The sequence below is a fragment of the Otolemur garnettii genome, unplaced genomic scaffold (assembly GCF_000181295.1).
Source record: "Otolemur garnettii isolate 467f Iridium unplaced genomic scaffold, OtoGar3 scaffold00020, whole genome shotgun sequence".
NCBI classification, from domain to species: domain Eukaryota; kingdom Metazoa; phylum Chordata; class Mammalia; order Primates; family Galagidae; genus Otolemur; species Otolemur garnettii.
In genome coordinates, this window is record NW_003852415.1 from 22,599,609 (window position 1) to 22,624,547 (window position 24,939).

The window sequence follows — 24,939 nt, forward strand, 5'->3', positions numbered from 1 at the left end:
AAGTCAAGTGATATATGGAATTGCTTGAACTATTTTCAAAAGCTACTGGCAAAGGAAGATCAGCCTTAGTAGGGTTAGCACTTAATTATCATCATGAGTGATGGTGTGGTAGATCTGTCCAATGATTTCTTATCAATGGGTTTTTAAAAAATTATTACACTGGAAAGTTAAACTTGGAGTGAAGAATGTTATAACCTGTTGTCTTAAAGTTTGTTGAAAAAGTCACCTTACCAACTTACTGCTTATTTATTCTAAGAATTCATGCAGAACTGCTATTATAACCTAAATTTTATTGACTATTAGGACAAATCAGTTACAATTTTTAATTTCACTTTTTAAGACAAAGTGTTTCCTATTGCATATTTTTACCAATTATATGAAATATTAGTTCCTGATTTTAGGGGATTCATTCTTTTTGTTTTTTGGGTTTATTGTTGTTGTGGTGGTAGTTTTTTTTTTTTTTGAGACAGAGTCTCACTTTGTCGCTTTGGGTAGAGTGCCATGGTGTTATAGCTCACAGCAACTTCAAACTTTTAGGCTCAAGTGATCCTCTTGCCTCAGCCTATGCCTGGCCAAGTGTTTTTATTTTTAGTAGAGATGGGATCTCACTCTTGTTCAGGCTAGTCTCAAACTCCTGAGCTCAAACAATCCATCTGCTCAGGCTCCCGAATTGTTAAGATCTCAGGTGTGCACCACCATGCCCAGCTTGTGAGTGAATTCATTCTTAATGGTCCTATTCTCTGTTCTGTGATCACATCTGCCCCACCTAGCCTTGTGGATTTATTTCCTCCTTTGTCTGGTTAAGACTTTGAGTGCTGTGGCTCTTTCTCCCTCTGACTTGGCCCTTTGGTAATGGTATAACTAATAGTAGAATCAGCTCTGGTTTGTGCCAAGGCCACAGGAAAGGTGCGCCAGTTCCCATGGTTGGGAAGTGTTCAACCCTTTGTCCTGTGACATTATGATGACATGATAAGTTCTGTTTCACACCAAAAATAACTCCCCTGGAGACGAAAGCTCAGGACAATACTGTTTAATCACATCACATCCAATGTACTGTGGGCTATGATTACAGTCTGGGGAAGTCAAAATACAACCCAGGATGGGGGAATTGTTAAAGTGATTGAAACATGGAAATGAATCTGAACAGAAAGATCTAAATCTTACCTGGGTTAGCATTATTGTTATAATAAATAATCAGAACAATCCCATACATTTTATAGCTTACGAAATCCTTCTTATAGATTACTTCATTTGACTAGGTTAGGAAGAATAAATCTTAAGGTTTAATTTCTCTTGGAAATATCAATCTCTAGTCTATACAACACCTGGCTGCCTTTTTAATGGTCCCATAGCACAGCTTCCCCATTCATTCCCCTGCTCAAAAACTTTTAAAAACTTTGTGTCTAGAGAATAAGCTCCAGACTCCTTTTCCTGGCCTTCAAGACCCCCGGGACCCTAAACGAGCCTCACTTCCCAGTGGCACCCTTCCGTCCTCCTCACTGTGCATCTTTGGACCTAGCTGCAGTACTTCTGCTTCCTGGGCATGCAGCTCTGGGTCCCACACTGGCTCCTCCTTTCTCCATGGAGTCTCTTCCCTGTGGGTGTCCCTTCTTCCCTTTTCATAGGCACACGGCCAAGCTAACCTGTCTTGCAAGACCCAGCTTTCAGACACCTTCCCGAGTTCTACAGGCAGGGACTACTTGCCTTTGACCTCCCTTAGCACTTTCTCTGATCTACTCTACAGGCAGCCTCACCTGCAATAGTACAATAGCAGGTACAACTGTGAGCTTCTTGGGGGCAGGACCTGAAGTGGACCTGGCTTTGTATCTCCTACCTCTGCTATGGGGCCCCCTCTACCCTGCTAAATGTCCAGCCTAAGAGTCAGTAAAATTTTTTCCTGTAAGGGGCCAGATAAACACTCACAGCTTTGTGAGCCATAGAGACTCTGTTACTGTTATTCCATTCTACCATTGTATCTCGAAAGCACCCATAGCCAAAATGTAAACAAACAGGTATAACTGTGTTTCAATAAAACTTTATTTATAAAAATAGACATCAAATTGGATTTGGCTTGTTTGCTGATGCCTGGTTCAGCCAAATGTCTAGCAAAGGTGTTCCATAAATGTTTGATTGATGGGCTAGGCAGATGGGTAGATGAATGGACATACAATACAAAGAAAAGCATGAGAGTATTTGGGAACTGGGTTTGAGTATTTGGGTACATAAGGTCAGGGTCAGAGCCCTGTTACCACACAGGCACCTATGGGGAAAAATGAGTTGCCTCTGCCCAGGAGGCATTTTCATGCTAGGAGGAGGGTGCTCACCAAGAGAAACTAGATGGGCCCAAGGGCTTGGTGGCCTGGGAGGTGAGTGGAGCCCTGGTTCAGGGTCTGGGCTGTAGCCTGCACAAAGTGATGGGAGACTTGCTGAGACATCCCTCCCCCTCAGGATCCTGTGACACCAGATCAGTCTTCTTTTAACCCCCCCCCCTTTTTTTTAATGTTTTTGGATACTCATCGCTATACTAACAAGGAGTGTCACCCTTTTTAAAAAGGAGGCTTGCGTCCTGAGGTTGACGCCTCTATGGAATTCACATAGCTTGGCAGAATGGACCTTCTTAAATAGTATTGGGCTGCTTTGCTCTTTGTATGCCTTTAGTCAACCTAGAGCCAACATAGGACCCAAAGGACCAGGCAGGCGGTGGGTCCTAAGGATTTTTCTTGAGCATGACTAACATGATCTTGTGCCACAAAGTCTAGAGCCTGGAACCAGTCCCCGGAGGACCATGCTCAACATCCATAACCCTTTATTATCCACACAGGATTCTCTTTGCATCTCACTTCACTTTATCTTCCCACCAACTTTTCAAGATAAGCAACAGTTATTATTACTATGCCATTTTCCCTGGGAAGAAACAGGGTTGAAGAATGTATGCAGAAATTACTCAAGGCCGCAACAGGTAGCATTGCCTTCTCTTCCCCAGTGGCAGCAGCACAAAAGATGGGTCCCAGGCAGCTCCTTACCAGTCCAGAGCTCCCTGGATTCAAGCATTTTTGCCCCAAGGCAAGAACATTCCCTGGCAGAAACTGGGCCATGATGTATTGGGTCCCTGTGTCCCTTTGTCATCATGACACGCAGATGTGTTCACCTTCTTTCCATGGGATAAGCCAAACCTTTTACCCTTAGGAAAACGCTGGTACCAGGTCCGCTCCCTTTCAAAAGGTTGAAACCCTATGACGAGTGCAAGCAAAGATTTAAACCGGGACCCATATGGTAAGGAGAAGCTGGGAATTGCAGGGCCAATAGAAGGAGAGGGGCAAAGTGTAGCTGGTGACCCAGTTAACCATCAACATATTTCAAAGCTGAAAGTGGAGTATCTCTAGACCTTTCCTAGATAATTAGTGGCCTAGATACTGAATACTCTTCTCCTCTTCTATACGAAGACACAGGCAAAAGGAAGACAAAAACCATATTTCTTAAAAAGAAAAAATATTATAGTGATGGAGCAATGGTATGATCTCTAACCCATGGTTTTTTGAATAAGAACGCCTCCTTGGAAATAAGTATAATTATTTTTAATAGCATCCCATTATTATTTTCTGTATAAGTCGAGAATTGGAGAACTTTCAGAAGTTGAATGTGGAACAGAAACTTTGACTTTTACATTTTGTCCAATGGGCAAATTGAGTATCAAGCCTTTTAAGAACATTGGGAGAATAACTTAAAATATAACGACCCACTCAACTCTTAAAAAAAAAAAAAAAGACAAATGAAGGCTGCTTCTTGTGATCACTTTTCTACTTTTAGTGGACAAGAGGAAAAAAATGATCAAATTAGGACATGAAACAAAAAGGCACACGCAAGGGTAAGATGCCATTTCCTTCAGCGATTCCAGGACAGACTGCACAAACATCCACTAGGGGGGAGGGGAGGCCCCGTCCCTGAATTTCCTCTCTTGCCAAGATTTCCACTTGTCCCTGGATCACTTTTACTTCTCAAGGTTTGTTTCTCACCTCTTTCTCTACCTCTTCCTCCAGTGATTAAAGCCCTGCCTCCCAACTCTCAACATTTTAAAAATTCTAATAATGCAACCTGAAGTTGCCATGGCAACAAATTTTCTCGCCTAGGCGGTGGTAGAGGCCTGTGATGGGGCTGCCATTGAAATTGTGAATAATTTTCCTTTTCTTTTAAAATTAAGTAGGATGTGTAAAGTGTTCTGCTGTGGTTTTCCTTGCCCCCAAAGAGTAAGATTCCCATGCTCGGAGATACCCAGTTATTGCATTTCCCTGGTATCTTTTATGACTTCCTTCTCCACTGGCACAGACAACTGTCCCTCCGGAAAAATAAGGAGAACACACTCTTTGTTATTTCTCTTTTGTCAGTGTGAGAAATGCTTCTGATGAGCTCTAATGACACTTGGTAGGGTTTTCCCCACCCCCTGGCTTTGATTTTTAATGGCCTTTAGTTTCCCATTCTTAAAAACAACTAAGTTTTTTTTCTCCTTGAATCTTAAGGACAGCTTTGTCAATTGCCCTTCAGTGCACAGAGAAGCTATTTGGGACCAAAGGTGGAAGGTCAGCATCGGTGTCATGGCCTGTGGATTGCCTTCGCCCAGCGCCGCCTCTGGCCTCCTCACCTCTCAGAGAAACCCAGTCTTTCTACCCTTCCTGCTTCCCCACGGCTCCTCTAGCTGTGGCTTTCCAGCTCCTTATGTCACAGGGCACTGAGCTTCCCAGCTCTCCCTGGGGTTTGGTTGTTCTGTAACATGACCTCTGTGTGGACACTCTTCCTGCCTCAGTTTCCACTGAGGGACCAGCATGAGACTGAGCAGGGGAATCTACAAAAGGACCAAGTACAAACCAGTTCTACATTTCGGGGCTCCTTAGCCAGGTCAGGAATGTGAAACAAGGCTTCAGAGTATGAGTGAGGAAGAGTTCTGTGCTGAGGCTGCCTCTCAGAAATTTGGGCTGTGCATAGGGCGGGGGCAGGAGAGTGGAGGAGCATAAGGGCCCCCTCCCCGCCCTGCCCGTCCCATCCACTATCTCTGAATCATGACAACACTTTTCAGTTCTTATCTTAACCTGGTTGGGCCCTGGGACACTGTTAATCCTCCTCCCTTTTGGCTTTTTTTCTTCTTTGGCTTTAATCACAGAGGTATCTCTCCTCCTACCTCTGAGACTGTTCTCTCTCAGATCCTTCCCCATGTCCTCTGAGCCTGGCATTCCCCCAGGTTCAGACTCCATCACTGCTTCCTCCCTGTCCCCCACGCTTTGGGCCATCTCATTGTACCAGCTGCACAACCATCCCAAACATGTATTCTAGCCCATGGCTCCCCTCTGACCTAACTTTGCACCTACAAAACTATCTCTTGAAAGTCATCATGGATGTGCCATAGACCCACCAACTTAACACTCTCCAAACTGAGCTCTTCATTTCACCCTCATACTTCTCCTTGGTCCTATCAACACAAAAAGTTGTACCATGTAGGTCAGAAACCTGGGAGACAGCTTTAAATCTTCTCTCCCATAGGCTCTGTGGCTGACCAGGTGCCAGGGCCATCAAGGCTCCATAGGAAGACCCCCCAGGGTCAGGAGCAGCAGGGCTCAGCATCCCTTGCATGGACTCTACAGAAGCTTCCCCCTGACAACAACTCCTGCTCTCTCTCCAGTGCAGACATGACTGGGGCATGACTTAAAGCAAATGCCTACCTTGAGGTTGCAAGTGTGGTTCAAGTCCTTGGTATTATCCTTCTGGCTTGTGGTTCCTTTGAGGCTCAGCACTGGGCAGGGAGAGCCTCAAGGCTAAGAGGAAACAGGAGCAAAGGCACAGAGTTACGGTAAGGGTCACATTGTTGCCCCTTCCTGACTGATGATGAAGCTGAGAGGGGTTCCCTACAGCACATGTATGGCGTACCAAGGCAGGGCCAGGACGTGAACCTTGAGCCTTGTGAGTCCTACGATTCCTGGAAGACTAGGACACTAGACCTGGTTGCTATGGGCAAGAGCTTTGTGTTCTTTCTTCCTCTGTCCCTTAGAACCATGGTCTTCATCCCACAAACAGTGGCTGTCTCTTGCCACTTGGCTGACTCAGACACTCATCTAGTTCCCATTTGATGGTCCACCTGCTTGGGGCCAGGTTCTGTGACAAGCACTGAAGTGCGGAAATAAGTAAGGGATTCTATCTTCCAACAGCGCCAAGTCTCAGGGAAGGGTAGGTTCCAGATACGAAACAATGGTAGAGTTGGGAAGACTCTTAATTTCTCTAGCTAGTGGGTCAGTCTCTGTGTAATAGGGTGGATTACACCTTCCCATGCAGGAGCTTGGGAGCTGCACAGGCCTGGGTCTGTTCCTTATGGCCCCCTCCGACCTTGGTTACATTGCATATCTACACAAGGGTCTTCATTTCTTTATCTAAAAAATGGGAACAATCCGAATCTCTACCTCACAGGACTGTCAGGAGAGTCAGATGAATTGGCACATGTAAAAAGCTTATTGTAACAACTTAACCCTCTGTGAGTGAGCATTTTGGGGAAATGAAGGAGGGCGCTTACAAGGGGAGTTAGTCAGGAAAGGTGTCCTGGAGGAATGAATGGCTTAACTTAAAGTGTGGGGTAAAAACCAGCAAATGGGTGTACCCTGTTGGTGGGACTGTTCACTGGTGTAGCCATTACAGACAACAGTGAGGAGTTTCCTCCAAATATCACCCTCTGACCCACCAACCCCTGTTGCATAGATACACAGAGGAAGTGAAATCAGCACCTCATAGAGATACCTGCACTCCCGCCTTAATTGCAGCTTTATTCATAGTAGTTGAGATAGGGAAATAATCTAAGTGTCTGTTGACAGACAAATGGGTAAAGAAATTGTGGTATATACACACATAGTGTAACTTTGTCCATGTTGTGCTACTGTAACAGAGTCCCTGAGACTGGGTAACTTATAAAGAACAGAAATTTATTTAGTCATGGTTCTGGAAGCTGGAAGTCTAGAAACCGGCACCGGCATCTGATGAGGGTCCTGTTGCTGTGTCCTCACATGGCGAGAGGCAGAAGGGCAAGGGAGAACCAATTCCTCTGTGGAGCCTTTTGAAAGAGCACCTAACCCCATCCTCGGGGGAGAGGCTCTCACAGCCTAATCACCTCTTAAAGGCCCTCATGACCTTGACAACATCTGAAGTTTGCAGGGGACACATTCAAACTATGGCACAATGGAATATTATCCATTCTTTACAAAGGAGGATTCCCTGCCTTTTGTGACAACATGGATGAACCTGGAAGACATGATGCTAAGTAAAATATGCCAGATAGAGAAAGAAGTGAAAATACTGCAAGGTATCACTTATATGTGGAGTCTAACAAAAGTCAGACTCACAGAGTTAGAGAGCCTAGTGGTGGTTACCAGGGGAGGGGAATGGGAAGATGTAGATTAAAGGGAATGAATTTGCAGTTATATAGGCTGGATAATCCAGAGGGACAAGGTACAGGAAGAGGACTGCAGTTAATAATACTGCATTGTACACTGGAAATTTTCAGAGAGTAGCTTTTAGGTACTCTTACCTCACACATACATGCTCCCCCACACCCATGGGGAGCTATGTGAGATGAGGGGGGATATGTTCTTAATAACTTGCTTGACTGTAGTAATCGCTTTACTATGTGTGTGTATATCAAGACATTGGGTTGTGTTCCTTAAATATCTACAATAAAAGAGAGAACAAGGGGTGTGTTTGTTGTATGTATACGGTGTATTGTATGGGGGGGTGCCTGTCTCTGTGTCTAAGGTTGTCTTGGGCCCATAATGGTAAGAGAAGGCTGGAGAGGGAGGCAGGGTCTAACCAACGATGCCCCTAGATAACCTTAGGACTTGTTGGATGGTTTTGAGTTTATCCCAAGGGGCTCCCAGAACCACTGGAAAGTTAGACTCAGGTCATGTGATGTGTGGTCTGATCCCTCCAGCAGGTAGGAGCGTCGGGGTAGGCTGGAGAGGTGAGTCAGGATGGCAAGGACAGGACAGCCAGGAGCTGTCTGGGCAGCAGGAACCACGGACTAACCTGTGCAGAAAATGTCTGTGTGATTCCCATCAGGGCACCAAGCTGATACCTCTGAAGCCCCTTATAGGCAGGTACACGCTGGCCACTGGGCATCAGGACATGAATAAGCCCAGCTGCTGTCTCTCTCACCTCACTGTGATCTTAGAATTCTTCATTTCTGATTTTCAGGCCTGTGATTTGGCAAGCTTGAAATAACTATTATTTAGCACCTAGAATGAATAGTTTCTGATAGGCACTCTGTAAATATTTGGTAAAGGAATGCATGATTTCTGGGTGCATTTTCCATGTTTGTTCAAATAGCAGACATAGTCACTTCTTGGTTTAGAGCAGAAAGTGTCCCAGGTTATGGCCCCAGCCTGACCCTGTGTGTATGAGCTCTGAGTACCTTTAGCTGACAAACCTTTCCAACCTCAATTTCCTCGGAGGGCCTGCTGTGCTCCCCCCACCCCAAATTCCTTTCACTAAATTACAATGAGAGAACAGATGGACTGCTACTTTGCAAATGGTAAAGGCTGAGAGATCTTTGTTACGATTTGCTTTGCGCCATGAGAGGCTGGAGTGGGGGGAGGACAGGGCAGAGTCCACCCACACCAGCCTGGGGGGCGGCCGAGGGAGACACATTTCAGGACAACAACCGGGAGGTGCTCAGTAACTTTGTGAGACCTAAGTGCCTTCAGGGCCTAGAGAAATTTAATTAAATTCAGACAACCTTCACACTCACCATCCAATTCCCACATACCAAAGCAAACAGACCCCTGAAGCGTCTGGAGTTTGCTTGGCGCTGGCTCGCTTCTCTTTGTGTTCCCCCCACTGTCTACTGAGATAAACGGAGGTCCAAGGAGAAAATTCCTCCCTTTGAGCCTTTTCAGACCTCCTAAGCAGAGATGGCTTCTCTGGCATCATCGAAGGTTAAAGAATGGCTCGAAGCCTTGAATGCAAACAGAGAGCGTATCTATTTGCTTGGAGAGTTTCCTCTCCAACTCCTTCAATAGCGCTGGAGGAACAATGCCCGCCGAGCCGGTTGGAGTAGCCCCGAAGCAGGAGGAGGCAGTGTGATTCACTGGAGTCAAGGTCTTCCCATGATAGGGGGAAACCACTTGGTAGCGATAATAAAGCACTCAGGAAGTAATGATGTACTTAAATGTACACATGAAGCACTTTTAATGTTTCTTCTTTTGACAAAGAGAAAACTGAAGTGGGCAGCTTCAGTGAAACGGACACCTCTGTCCCTAACTCGTGCCGAGTGGTGGATGTAGGAATGTGAGCACTGTCAGCGAAGGCATTGTCACCCAGGAAGCATTCTTCTAGAGGCTGAGAAGCAAGCACTCGCCTCTGTCGGTTTCTCTGTCTTGCCTGTAAAAACATTTCTGTTAACGCGCTGCTTGAAAAGAGGAGTGCTCGGTCAATGCCTGTAGGAGGCCGACATGTGGAGCAAAATTTGGACCTGGAAGAGGTGAGACACAGTTTGGTGGTGGGAGAAAGCCTGCTAGGATCCTTTTCAGAGAAAAAGGGTCTATTCTGGATGGATTAGCAGATGGGAGCCTAAGGAGGCCCCCAGGAAGGGAGATGTATTGGTTAGTTAATGCTACAAAACGCTGTATAACACACCACCCCGAAACTCAGTGGTTTTAAACATTGCTTATGCTCACCCGACTGCCGGTGGCTGGGCAGCTCGGCCGGCAGCTCTGCTCTGCACTGTGGATACGGCAGTGCTTGGTGTGGCGGCCTTCTGCATGTGTGTTCCTCTTGGGCCCCACGCTGAGGGGAGGCAGCTACCCAGATGATAGATTTCTCATGACAACAGCAGAGACTCAAAACAATGAGGTCTATGAAGGTTTAAGTAGGAAACTATCCAACTCTCTCCTGGTCATAGGTCACTGGCCAGAGAAAATCTCATGGCCAAGCTCAAAACCAAGAGGGAGGAAACACCATTCTGTCTGCTGCGAGGCCATATGTGAATGTGGGGAAGGTGAGAACTGGGGCCAGTCATTCAATCCATCTCAGGAAGTCATCATATTCACTAAGCCCTGACCCTGTGCACTGGTCTGTTACACATTCTTTCTCAGATTTTCTTCTCGGCAGTTCTGGGAAGTAGGCATTACTGGCCCCACGCATGAGATCTAACAGGGCAAAGTCACTTGAAGAAGCTCACACCGCAGAGCTGGGATCACTCCTTAGGTCTGCCTGACTCCAAAGCCCAGGCTCTTCTTGCCATGACCACTGAGCCATGCTGGGATTTTTCCTCATCTGAAAAATGGGTTGAAATGCCATTTTGGCTTCTCTTCACAAGAAGCTTTGTGTGAAGCTCAAATGAGGTAATACATAGGAAACTGCTTATGAGCCTTAAAGCACCATATTAACGTGAGGCTCTATCGTTTAGTATCATCACAACCATTGCTGTAATGAACACAGGATTTGAGTGTGGCTGCCTCAGACCTGGTCCCAGTTACCTTGGTGAGTGATCTGAGTCATGTCCCTTTTCCTCTGGGGACCCATTCTTCTCACTTTGAAGAGGGGATAGGAATTTTACCCTTATTTATTAAATGGTGGGGTTAGGGGTGGCCCTGGACACAGAGGATAGGAAGACTGGGGCTTTGTAGGTCACAGGGCATAGATGTGGACAGGGGCTGGTTTTGTAGGGTAGCTAAGTAATCAAAGCCAGTTGTCAAGGTCAAATAAGAGGCTGTTTCGATCAGAGGCTGTTTCGATCAGCTCAACGGATGCTGGGTGCTAATCCTGGTGGTCAGATAAAGCAGGAAGTTAAACCAAGCAGATGCCCATGAGGAGGACATAGGTTCTGAAGGGATGGCAGAGTATGGGGAAAACTGAGCTCAGAGATTGTTTCAGAAACCCCACCTGAATCCCCTGTGAAAATGCGATCCTTTCCAGACGTGCTGGCCACTTTCATTGTCTTTTTGCTGGACAGCTGTCCTCAGGCAGCTGACACTCCCCTTAGCCCATGAACATACATGAAGGCCTAAAGGTGCTTGGGAATTGAGTTTATGTTTTGCAGAGGCCTTGTAAGGGACTGACGGGAGCAGAGGCTGAGTGTGTGGTATCTTCACCCCTGACTGGAGCCCTGGGGGCTGAGCAAGGTCCACCTTTGTGGCACTTTGTTGGATGCCGCTCCCTTGTTTAGGGCCCTCCCTCCCTATTCAGCCTCCCTGTTCCTAGCCTGTTTTTCCTGGAAACACATCTGATCGATTATTTCATAGGAATCTTCATGTCCCGAGCTGCTTCTGGGGAACCCTTCCTAAGTCAGGGAGACAGAGTGGTCTGAAGGTGAAACGACTAATAACCTTACACCAAGTAGAATCAAGCCCTGGTTGAATCTCTAGTTGGGGTGCACTTCACTGAATCTTGATGACTGAAGGTCACTTGTGTGATTGGGCTTTTGTCAGAAGGCCTGGTTGCCCTCTGATCAGTTTAGCAAGCATGCCCTGGGCAATGCCACGTGCTGAGCAGGGCGTGCTACAGGTACACAGAGGGGGAGATGAGCCAGTGGGCGGATAATTCCCACTTGATGGGGTTGAGGGTCATGCTGGAGGGTGTGCAGGAGACAAAGAGGAATACAGGCCCCCTGTGAGAGGCTTCCCTGCAGGACAGTGGCAGGGAGAGGCTGGACTGGGCATTAGAGGTGTGCAGGAGTAGGGAGGTGGGAGAGCCAGTGGAGGGAGGAAGTGGGGACAGTGTGAACAAAGCCACAGGGGCATCGAGCAGTAGGCTGGGGCTCAGAATGACTGAAAGATCAAGTTCAGAGCAGGAAGAGGGAGATACGATGCAAGAGATCATCAGAGGCAGAATAATAAGGGTTGTATAGAACACCACTGGGGGTTGGGGTTCCCAAGTGGGGTTTAAGAAATAGTACCAGGTCAGGCTGGGATTGGAGAGAGCCAGCACAGCAACAGTGGAGGGCAGGTCTGCAGGGTATGGCTGTAGGTAGGAGGTCATCACTGTGGTGACGAGGGCCTGCCCCAGGGAGATGCCAGTGAGAAGGGGACTCCAGTCCCATCAAAGACCTTTGCTTGGGCTGGTATCTCTCCCTGGACTTCCCTCACCCTCTGACCACTGTGCCACATCTCATTCCTCCTTCGAGCCCCAGCTCCGCCCCCACCTTCTCTAGCAGCCTCTGTCTGCCTTCCTCTAGTGGACCAGGGACTCCATCCTCAAGGTACCTGGTCCATCTCCTCCCTGACAATTCCTACCACCCCATAAGTCCCTTGAGAGTTTGGGCCACGTTTTTCATTGCTCTGTCCCCTGTACTTAGCACCAAGCCTCTTGTCCCGTAGGATGGTTCTAAAATATTTTCATAGGGAAAGACCACGATGGAGGACTGCTAAGGTCTGATGATGGGACAGGGACCATGCCATGCACCAGTGACCCTGTGGCTAGCAGAGCCTTGCCTGGAGTAGGTATGGTGTGAGCAAAAGGGTGATGGAGTGAGAAAGGAAGTACAACCATAATTCCCCAGGTTTCTCCAGGTCCCGTAACACTGGAGTTGGACACTGCTCTACCCTACCACTTCCATGATAGATGCACCCAGAACCATCAGTGGGTCAAACCCCAACAGGTTATTTTTCACTCACGTCTGACACAGGTGTTCCTGGTCAGGCAGCCACCTGTGATCACCCGGTCCCTTCTATCTTGTGTCTCTGGGTCCTTGGGGTGCTCTCTCCATTCAGTCAGTGGATGGCAAAGGAGCTTGTGGGAATGCACGAGAGTGCACGGGAGGGCGCCATGGGCCAGGCCTAGCCATGGTGCCCATCCCTTCCTTGAGCTCATTTCCTGGGCCAGAGCTCATCAATTAGGAAGCAGGAACATCTAGTTAGACGTAGGTCCCAAAGAAAAAGAACCTGAGTTTTGACAAAGTGCACAGTAGTCTCTACCACAGGCAAGTTACTTAACCTATCTGAGTTTGCTTCAGCTATAAATGGGGAGTCATGGCACCTCTTTCTTCTGTGCTTGCGAGGGTTGGTTGTGCTAAGACACAGGAGCAGCTCCCATGGGAACTGGCACACGATAAGCGCTTGGGAGATGTTACCTCTGTCGTTATCCTTCTGCAGTTATTGCTGGTGGTGTTATTAAATCTGGCCTCAGACCCATCATACAGGGACCAAAAGCCATTAGTGCCCTTGGCAGTATCTCACAAAACTCCCCTCTTCAGCCCTGGAGGGAACCCGAAACTGCTTCTCTCGGCTCCCACGGGTTGTCTGAGAACCGAGGTCTTTCGTCCTCTCCTGACTAAATGCATGAGACAGAAAGGAAATCCAGGAAGGGGCACCGTGGAGCGTACATTAACCTCCATCCTTGCATGGAGCCGCATGTTCAAGGCCTGCAGTGTCTGCTTGGCCTAGCTTGTCTGGTCCTCAACACCTCCAAAGGTGTTGTCATTGTCATTCAAAAAATCTGGAAAAAGAAACTTTATTGAATCCATTTCCACATTGAATGGAAACATACAAGTCTGCTTTTTTCAATAGAAATGCTTTCAGAGTTTTTTTTTCCCATAAAATTTCTCCTCCTTTACATAAAAGACTCCCCTTTTCAACCCCCCTCGGCAGCAGTGTTCAGCAGGAGGTATTATGTGGATGTTTTTCTACAGTGGGAGCCTTTGGTGACCCTCATCTTTAGGAACTGCTTAAGCATTCAATAATAGCCTATACAGTGGCTCTCTAAAAATAAACATCTGCTTATAAAGAATTTAACCTGGGGATGCCACAATTTAGAGGAGAGGGCATCCTTAATGGACTCTTAGTGCAAAGCCGAAAAGGAGTCCATTGCAGCTGGAAACTGACAGCTCCTCATTGTCATGATATTCAGGGTGTTGTTAACAGCTGCCGGCTGGGCTCCGGCAGTGGAGGTGATGGTGGCTTGCCAGAACAAGAGCCAGGAAAGCAAAGATGTATCTTGCCCGGTCTGCTGGGGGGAGTCTGTTCAGGCAGCCCTCTCCTCCTCTGCATGAGGCTCCCGGGACAGAATTGATTAGTCTTTGGACCCCCCCTTTGTCCACACATGGAGTGGAAAGAAGAGAAGAGTAAGCAGGCTGGACATGGCCATGAAGACCACCATGGCCGCAGCCAGGCCAGAATCTGCAAGATTCTATGTGAGTCCTCCACGTTCTCACTTTCACATCCACATCAGAAAACTGGAGATGTTAAATATCCTCTCTCCGAGTTGCCGTGAGGGTTGGTGGATCTGTGAGACTCCAGCACAGAACCTGGCAGATAATAAGAATTCAGTAGCAGTGGGCATGTCACTAAGTCCTCCGAGCTGGAGAAGAAAGGCAGAGGCCTCAGGGGCACAGCCCCAAGAGAGATGGGCCTTGCTGTGCTTGGTCTCCACAAGCAGAAAGAGAAGAACCCCAAGGGTTGGTTTGGAAAGACCCAAACATTGGGTGGAGGTTATTGAGGCAAATTCAAAGACTTGGTGCTACAAGTGTTATATCAAACTTTCCCCCACACAGCCCCGTGAGAAAGGTTTGTTATCATATCTCACAGGTGAGGAGACTGAGGCCCAGAGCTACGAGTATGTCACGCAGCCTGCAGGGAAGCAGGAGTCAGACTCTCTTTACCCCGTAGCACTCACCTATACCACACAACATAAAAACAACACTGGCCTGGCTGTTCCTTTGGACTGCTCACGCTATAATATCCACCATTTTCCTTAGCTCAAAGTGCCTAAATGGCATATAGGTGTGGGTAGGGACTGGTGGTTAAGAGAGAGCGCCTCTGTGTCGTGTGGCTTGCAAGTTAGAGATGGCCAGATAGTAACAGGTACTGGTGAAGATGGCTGGTGGGAACATAAAACACTGCAGCCACTTTGGAAAACAGTCTGGCAGGTCCCCATATGGTTAACCATAGTTACCATATGATCCAGCAATTCCACTCCCAGGTACACACCCAAGAGAAATGAAACATATGTCCATGAAAACTTGAACACAGATGTTCATAGCAGTATTGTTCGTCATAGCCAAAAGGTAGAAACAACCTGAATATGCATCAGTGGATGAATGGGTAAACAAAACGTGGTCTAGCCTTACAATACGTGTAGAAAATTATTCTGCCATAAGAAGGAACAAGTCACTGATGTATGCGACCATGTGGAAAAACCTTGAAAACACTGTGAAAAGTGACAGAAGCCAGACATGAAGGGTCACGTTATACGATTCCATTTATATGAAATGTCCAGAACAGAAAGTAGATTAGTGGTCATCCTGTGCCACAGAAACACATGCCCTGACCATTCCCCAGGGAGGGGCTTTATCCTCTGAGCTTGAGATAACACTGCAGACCACAGCAGGGGCTGCCCTGATGGGGGGGTCCTGGCCAAAGACTCAACTCCAGCTCCCCTGCTGACTGGGCAGCCCTTCATCTGTGAAATAAGGTGATAGTGTCTATTTCTCAAGTTACAGTGAGGTTTAGATAAGAAAGCTTTTGAGAACACCTAACAGAGTGGCCCAGAGTAAATAGGTGCTCATTACAACTCTTCTTCATGGGCAGTGCAATGTGGCCCCAGGTGGTCTATCCTCCAGATCATTCAGATAGATGGGTCTCTTTGCAGAGTGTGTGCTTCACCCGTTTCTTATTCCCTGGGAATTGCCAGTGGCCTTATCATGTGTTTTGTTGAGGAAACAGGCACAGTCGGGTGGCCCAGCTAGGTCAGGTTCCCCTGTGAGCATATCACAGAGGCCAGGCTTCAGCCAAGATGCTCAGGGTGCAGGACTCTCCTCTCCCAGGGAAGCCCCTGCCTTCCCCCTGGATGAGCCCAGCAGGAGGCCATAAGGGTCACTGACAAGGGGCCTGTTTAAACATCCAGAAAAATCAGAGACATCCACTTAATGTGTTTGTGCTGTAGGTCAGTGCTGAGGCTCCGTAATCAGCAGGATCCGTCTGTTGGTCCTGGTGTGGAAGGCAGCGCACGTGTGGGAAACGCTGGCTGCTCCGTTAGCATGCAGGGCCTGGGGCCAGTCTCTGGGGCTGCTGAGAAGTGGCCCATGGGGGACAGACCACTCTGTCTGCTGGCCAGTGCCAGTGCCTCAGGGGAGAGGGTAATTTTTTCCTTCACGTGACCGCTGTGTGTTGAGTGGCCACAGCGTGGAATTGCAGTGACAATGTGAACAACATCCCTGCCTTTGCCACAGCTTAGAGAAATGGAAGGACACACAATGTAGATGACGGTGCTCCTGGGGAAGACAGACTGCAGCAGAGTGTGGAGAGAGGTCGGTGGTATCTGTTCCATGGGGGATGGGCGTGGTGTGAGGGTCACTGGATCCCGTGAGGTCATCTGTCACTCAACACAAGCCTTTTCCACCATGGGAGGGGAACAGGTACGGGGAGATAGGCTATGGGGTGATGGCTTGGTGAGGGGCCCAACAGGGATTCTGAAAAGCAGGACCTAAGGAGGGAGCAAGGGGGGTGCTTTGGAGGTTGGATAATTTTCCAAAGGAGTTTGTAGACACAGTCTCATAGATGTACCAAAGGATAGAAACAAGAAGACTCCCTGGGTGTGAACTCTAGGTGTGTATCCCACCAAAACTCTGCTCCCGGGGTCCATAAGAGTCAGTAAAAACTCATTGAACAAAACAGATGTGGGCATCATCTCATGACTAGCACAGTGAATTGCGTTGCACTTTTGTGTGTGTTATGACCAATTTTGTGACTGTTGTGACATTTTGGCATTCCTGACCCTCGCTTGACTTTGAGAAAGTAGTTTTGATACCTGAGCTGACTACTTCAGTCATTCAACATGGATTAAATACTAGTACTTACTGCCTGCTGGCTTCACGCCTAGCTCTGTTCCAGGTGCCAGGGATAGGGTTCTGAGTAAAAGAGACTAGAACATCTTTCCTCCTGGGGCTGTGAGACAAACCAGTGGGTAAAATATTTTGTATGTCAGGTGCTGTGAAAGTGAAGTAGGTGCAGAGGATCAGGGGACAAGGACAGGGGATTGAGCCCAGGATGGGGAGTGGGTTGCATGGTGGGGGTGGTAGAACCTGAGGGTTACTCAACTTCCCTGGACCCTATGAGGATGAGGGATGATGCAAGAATCTTCAACACCTTAGGGTGGCTGATGAGACAAGAGGAAGAGTCATTGCATTGTTTGACCTGATAACCTCAAGGAAGATGTGGGAGTGAGACTGTGACTGGTGGGAGGGTGTAGGGAGAGAACAAGGTCTGTCCAGGAGTAGACTTTCAGGGGCCCTCTTGCCCATGCCAGGCCAGGGACAGGAAGACCAGGTTGGAACAAGCAGGACTCCCAGGCTGGAGTTGGGGTTTGGAGGGGAGGGGGATGTCCTTAGCCTGTCCCAGAGGCCACCTGCAGCAGCTTCTCACCCTGAGCTGAGGGCTGCCTATGTCTCTCTGACCCATAGGGCAGTGGGAAGGCCAAGTAGCTAATGCCCCAGAGCAAACGTCAGCCAATGAGGAAGGGCATCTGGTGGATAAATTCCCCTAGTCCCCTTGGTTCTTGGAGGGATGGTTTAGGGGCTCCCTGTGGGTCCCCAGTTGCCATCATTTTTGGCTTTCCTTCCATTCTGGCCTCAGGGCCCATAAATAAGAGCACCCCACCTTTCCAGGGAGGTGCTGAGAAACTTTCTCTAATCCTCTGAGGGGAGGATTGGGGTACGAGCTCTCCTTCTCTTCCTCTCTCTACTCTTCTACCTCACCTTGGGCCAAAGGGCATTGTGAGAACTCCAGCTCCTGGGAAGGGGTCCCACTGGGGAAGGGTAGTAGGACAAAATTCCTGCTCTTCCATGGCCCCTCTGGTTGTCTTGCTTTTTTAGGTCAACAGTAGCTCACAGACAACTATTCATCCCTGGGTGGATCAGCTGTTTATCACAGAGCAAAGCAAGGCCACAATTCCCAGCCACAAGTTCTCTCCAGCTGGCCCATCATGGAGTCAATGTTTCATTCAAGTGTATCCCAGGAGCCTGTCTGTGGTTTTTTCTGCTTTGAGCTTTGAGGAGGAAGAGAGGTGAAAGATGTGGCTTGAGAATCATAAATTATGATTCTACTTTATAATTTGGTGATTATGTCTTTCATTGTGAACTCTTTTAAATCCACTTCCAAAGTGCAGGATACAGACAAATATAAGAGATGATTCTTTGGGGGGATAGGTAGGGACCAATTTTGTTTGTTTTTAACATCATTTTGTTTTAGAATAAGGGTTAAATTTATAACTAAGTGAAATTTAATTTTGCTCTTTAAGAACAATCTGAAACTATTAGACATCTTTGCCAGTATTCACCAAAGTTCTTAGACAGGATGGCTTTGTAGGTAGGGAGCAAGCTCAAATGGTGGAGCACTTGCTTAGCATAAAAAATGGGCTTGTGGCCAGGCCTCTGCATGTTTTATGGATAAATTACACAAACCAGGGAGACTTTTGACAGAAGACTTGGCTCCATTTGTGATTAAGAAAATATGGTCAGGCCAGGTGCTCGTGCCTGTAATCTCAGCACTTTAGGAGGCTGAAGTGGAAGGAATACTGCAGGGCAGGAGCTCAAGACCAGACTGGGCAACATAGTGAGACCCTGTCTCTACAAGGAATAAATGTTTTGGCTCGGCGCCTGTGGCTCCAGTTGGCTAAGGCGCCAGCCACATACACCTAAGGTGGCGGGTTCAAATCTAGCCCAGGCCCTGCCAAAAACAACAATGATGGCTGCAACCAAAAAATAGCCGGGCGTGGTGGTAGGCACCTGGGGTCCCAGCTACTTGGGAGGCTGAGGCAGGAGACTCACTTGAGCCCAGGAGTTGGAGGTTGCTGTGAGCTGTGATGCCAGGGAACTCTACCCAGGGGGACAGCTTGAGGCTCTGTCTCCAAAAAAAGAAAGAAATTTTTTTTAAAAATTAAGGAGATGTGGTAGTGCACACTTGTATTCCCAACTTCTCGGAAGGCTGCGGTGGGAGGATGTCTTGAGCCCAAGGGTTGAAGGCTGCAGTGAACCATGTTCAGGCCACTGCACTCCAGCCTCGTCACCTTGAGGAGGGTAGAAAGGAGCCCAGTTTAGGAACAGCTATATTCCCTACCCAGGCTCTAACTGGCAGTGTGGCCTTAGACAAGTCATGAGTGGGCCTCAGTTTCCCCATCAATAAAATCACATGGCTGAATGAATTGATCTGAAAGGTCCCTCTGCTTCTAGGTCTCTATCAAATACAAATCCAAACAGTCGTTAGTGTTAGCGCTGACATGAATACCTATTCCCCAAGGCTCTGAAATCTCTGGGTCAGATTTTATGCTTACCTGCCCCATAGAGATTGAGCCTGCCTGCTGGGTTGAAGCCTTTGTGCACAGATTCTTGAAGGATAATAAGTCCTTTTCTTATCTGGAAGTGCATTAGGGATAAGATGACTATAATTTCTTGTCTGCACGGATGCGGCTTCAAAAAGAGAATTCCTACTTGTAGAAGCTCAGGGACAGCAATGACAACAACAACAAAAAAATGTATGTGAAATTAGAGGGAAGAAAGAAAGATTCAGGCACAGCTATTTTGGATATTTTCCATCATTCAGATTGTTTGGGAAATAGGAAAAGCACATTGTCTGCTTCAAAAACCCTTCAGGAAATTATTAAAAACTCTGAATTCCTGCATAATCACCAACTCTCCTAAAGTGCACAAATTATACACGTTGTGAATGGGAATAAATTTATTACTAGGAACTCATTTGAAATGAACTAAAAGTTGGACACTCTTTGTTGTGGTGCTAAATGAGATTTTAAAAGAGAAACCTTTTAAATAGACACATCTATATTATTATACTCAAAGGAGGGGGAAAAAACTATCAATAGATTGTTGGGACATTTCTTATTCTCTTCATTTGTATTGAAAAAAATAATATGACAGCAGCATTGAAGCAAAACGTGAAAAAAATCTCTTAGTTTTACTATACAAATCTTCCAACAATTATTTTCATTTTTTAATGTTGTACTCTAATACTTGTCTATGAGCATACATATTTTATTACAGTCTAAACACAGTATAAATACTGTTTTATGTCCAATCTTGTTCTCTGATCAGTACATCCTAAGCATGTTTCCTGGCAGTACAAATTCTTTATCACCAGAATTGTGCAAAGCTGCATAGTACTCCGACCACCGGAAATAGGCCAGTCGGGGTGATCATTTTCAAGAGCCAAATACTTGGATCTTCTCCTCTTTACTTTTATTGTTGCTGATCAAGCTCCCAGTAATATATTTTCCTATCACCTCCTCATCTCTTGAATCAGTCCCAGGAGCGGGGATTGCTGATTCAAGGGCATTTTTAAGGCTTTTGATAGGTCTTGTCTTTTACCACTCTGAAGTAGTCCGTTCTAAAGAAGCGCTATTCTACCAGGTTTCCCACGACAGTGCGGGGGACTATTTAAAATATATCTCCCCTAATTAACTGCTATAACATAGCATCCAAAGAGTACTTTGAGGTGAATTAATTTGCGTATTAGCCAGAATGAGTATTTTCCTTGCATTTACTGATGTACACCTTCTTGCGTGGTTTTATATGCATTATCTGTTCCAGCTCTGCCATTAATAGGAGTAGCAGCAGCAGAGGCAGTGCCCGCAGTGGTGGCAATCTATGTGGTATTAGTAACCAACAGCAGGGGTGGTAGTAGCAGCAGCAGTAATCCAAGTGGTGATAGCAGTGCTGTGATGGCTGTCATAGCCGGGGTGACAGCAGTCATAGAGTTGTGACAGCCGGGGTAGCCACAGTGGAGCAGGTGCAGCAGGCCTAGCAGGGGTGCTCTGCAGTGGCCCAAGCTGCACACTGAGCACTGCCATGTACCAGCATTTCACCCACCCAGCAACTCTGTGAGGGTTTCTGACCACCCTCCTTTTCCTGATGAGGAAACAGAGGAGACTCCCCAGGTTGTGCTGGTGGAGCGCAGAGTCAAACTTGGCTCTGGCTTCCTCTGTGCCACGCCATCCATCCTCCGGAAGTCCCCTCCTAGGGTGTTACCCGGTAGAGTACTCATCCCACGTGTATCTTCTGAATGCCTCCTGTGTGCCAGAGCCTCAGGAGGGGCTGCAGACCAAGAAATGGGTGAGAAGGACCCCCTGTCCTTAGGGAGCTCTCCTACTGGTCAGGGAGACCAACCCACCCACAGACTCATGAATAGAGAGATTCAGGCTCCCTGGGAGAGGCCAGCTCCCTGGAGGGCCATGGCTGTGTCAGGACTGCTAGCAGGAGGCTGATGTCCCAGAGGGCTCCTTGGAGCCTTTTAAACTAAATTTCAGGGAAGAATAAGGTTTGTTTGCCAGGAAGCCAGGGTAGTTCCCTGCTGGGCATAGATGCATAACTACAGCCAGTAGGTAGAGGGGAGTGAGAATGGGGAGTGAGTTAGGGACTGATTCCCAAACTAAGCTCTAGTTCTGGAAGCAACAGGAGGCCATCATCATTTCATTCTGGTGGTACCTTAATTAAGCACAAGCCTTCTTTCCCTAGATTTAGGTTTCATCCATCTCATATTTACCCAGAGAATCTAGCACCAAGCTATGGTGTAGTAGCCACAGTGATCTTTAAAATACAGTTTGACCCTGCTCACTCTTGCTCAGAGGATAGCATCTAAGCACCCTCCTGCAGAAAGGTTCAAGCAGATCCCATGCAGTCCACATCCTAAAGAGGTTGGCCGTGGACTCTCAAGCCAGTCTGCCTGCGTTAAAATCTCAACTCAGCTACTTACCAGCCCTGCAGCTAGTGGCCTCTTTGTGCTCCATTTTCTCACCTCTACAGAGAGAACAGGAGAATCGACTTCCAGGATTAAATAAGAGAATGTGTAGAGGACATGGTTCCTGGCACAGTGGTGTTACCTGCTATTAGTATTTCCTCCACAATTGTAACCTCAGTAAGGGGATCCCATACACATAAGTCACCACGAGAAAGTGCCCCTACCTGCACCTGCACACTCTGGGGTGTCAGCTGCTACACCGTCATGGTGTGGGCCCTGACCAAGGACAACTGATGCAGAGGTAATGATGATCACTCTGGTCATCAGAGGAAAACAACAAAACTCTGTTCAGTTTAGAAGGGGGGGTTAAAAAAGAAAAGAAAGAAAGCTATCTATCTCACTTAAGAAAAGAGGAAAACTGGGCTTGTCTCAGTTTATCTGAAACCTTTTCATATTTTCAGTTTTAATAAGACGTGACGGAAGCTGACATTTTTGCAAGCACCAAGAACTCGCCTCACTTTGAAAACTTGCAAGTTGATTTGAAGAAGCACCAAGAGGTAGCCAAGACTCGCTTTGCTCACAGATGGTGGGTGATTAGGTGCCAGTTTGCCGAAAAGCTTGGACTCAGCAGACGGTGGAGGGCAGCCGGCTGAGCTGCCCGTGGGCAGGCAGGATGGGCTGCCCAGCAGGAGGGCCTCAAGGCTTGGCCACACCCCACCTGGCCCAGGTAAGGGGCTGCCAGGTCCAGGAGGCAATTTGAGCCTGGACCTGGTATAGCCTCCTCCTGGAGCTCATGTTCAGGGAAGGAGTGGCTCCAGGAAGGGGACTATTCTTTCCCTAGGCTCATGCTGGCCCCGGAACTCCAGTCAGGGTTCCATCTTTGCCACCATCTATCTGTGTGGCTTTGGGTAATTCATTATCCTCTCTGGGCCTAAGTTGTTTCATTGGGAGAAAATGAAATGAATACTGACATGGGTCAATGAGAATATCTACCTCTTAGGGTTATTATAAGAAATAAAAAGACCACACTGAGAGAGCCTCTCTGAAAGATAGAGTCTAGTTATTTAATTCCCCAAACTGGGTGACATGGGGATGGAAGGACATATGGAGAAAATGAGAAATTTATAACTAATTATTGAATTTATTGAATAAGCCTCTATTCAGCTATCCTTGGTATGAGCTGATAAAGAGCTGGAACTGCAGAGATGAACTTGTTGAAGGAGCTTTAAGATCTGTTCTTCATGTACAGCTGGCAGGAGAAGGGGTGATGGAGGTACTCAGAGCAGAGGGAATGATTCCTCTGTCCAAATGAATGAAGGTGGCCCAGGGAGAAGGTATCTGTCAGGGCCTGAACAGGCATTTACATGTCTGGAGCTTGAGGGAGACCCCAAGGCTGGGAAGAGAGGCCTGTTAGAAGCTTCAGTGTGGCGGGAGGTCAAGCTGTCCTGCATAGGATGCTGGGGTCTTTGGATGACCTTTATATGTCCAGGATCTGAGTGTTTCCTTTTGGTCGGCCCTGAAAGTCCAAGGTCCCAGGACTGTTCCTCTTGTGAGCAAGTTCAAAATCCCCGGAATGAGGATGTGACGTGCCAGGCTAGGGGGGCGGGGATGTGCTGGGATAGGCCCCACTGTCAGTCTTGCCTCTGGGTGCTCCAGAACTCAGCTCAGCTAAGTGTCTCAGCCCTTGATGAGCCTCTCCTCTTCCTGCACCCCAAGAAATCCTCAGGTTTGCAGTGATACAACATGATGATTTGTATATATTTGTTGATATGATTGGCAGAGTAAGTTCACCCTTCCTGAAAGCCAGGAACTCAGGTCTGGAATGTGGTGGGTCTCTTGTCTCAGGACAGATGTTTTTCTGCTTGTAGCCAGGAGGTCAGAGCATGGAGGGTTTGTGCTCCTTCTGTGGTTCTTCCTAGGGCATCCCCACCCCTGAGGAGGATATACATCCTTCTAGGAGTGAAGTAATGAAAGACCACTGGTTATTCAGATCTGAGTTCAAATGCCTGCTCTACCACCTCCAAGTTGTGTGCCCTTGGGCAAGCCTGGCCTCTCTTTGCCTTCTCAGATACTGTTACCTTGAACTGCTATCAGAGGAGTGGATGAACTGAGATTAAACAGGGAGAGGTGATGCCCAAGCACAGTGCCTGGAATAGAGAAGTTACTTAGAAAATTTTTCTTACATCTAAATCCCAAGACATCCTCCCAACCAGAGATGAGAATAAATGTACCAAGAAGAAGAGCAGGTTATTAGGCAATCAGTCAGAAGTGGTGGATATAAATACGGGCTCACTCACACCAAAGTGCAAATGCACTCCTGTCCCTTCCTTCTTTTTAAAGTGTTTCCCCTTGACCCTCCACAAATGCAGTGTAAAGAGTCGAAAGTAAGGACTTTGGGGGTTCAAAGGAACACTTAGTTAGAAGCATACCAATTAGCCTCCTGCTCAATAATAATAATAATATTCATTAAGCATTTGCTGCAGACTGGGCACAGTGTGTGTGCTCTGCCAGCGTCATCTCATCCCGTACTCACACCAGCCCTCTAAACTATGCTCCATTTTGCCCTTTTCTGGTGTAGGATGGAATGTTCTAGAAAGCAGAGCTCACCTGGCCTCAGTAGCTCATTAAGTGGCAGAAGTGAGACACAAGCCCAGGCTGCCTGTCCCCAAACCCAAACCCAAGCCCACCAAATTAGATGGTCTTCCAAAAGCAGAAATCCTCTCTGTTGCCCAACTTGGCCCCATTCTCTAGCTTTTGGGAGAAATACATTTCATCTCTTCCCGTAGCCTAATCTGAAAATGAGGCATCTTTCACTTCACATTTCACAGCCACAATTCTTTCTTGCACATAAAATCTATCAATCCCGCTGGCCCCTTTCCCTCTCCTGGGCGCATATTATAGGCTGTTGCTGGCCCCCTTCCCTCTCCTGGGCGCATATTAGAGGCTGTTGGCATGAGTGTCTAAATAAACATCCAGCAGCCTGGGCCCTTGCAGGCCAATTCTAAACATTTGGCTCCAAAGGGTACTTCCAAACCCCTCACCTTTCTCCCAGTACCCTCCCAATGCTCCCCTCTGTGCACCTAGGAAAACCAGAATGGTTGGTTTCTCTTTTTCCACTTACATAGAACTTTGTAGGAACATCCATTAGACTGACTGGAATAACCTATATTTCTGTATCGCTCACCAAGCTGTGAGTGTTCCCAGGCCAAGACAGAGGGACGATATTTATTGTCTCCTT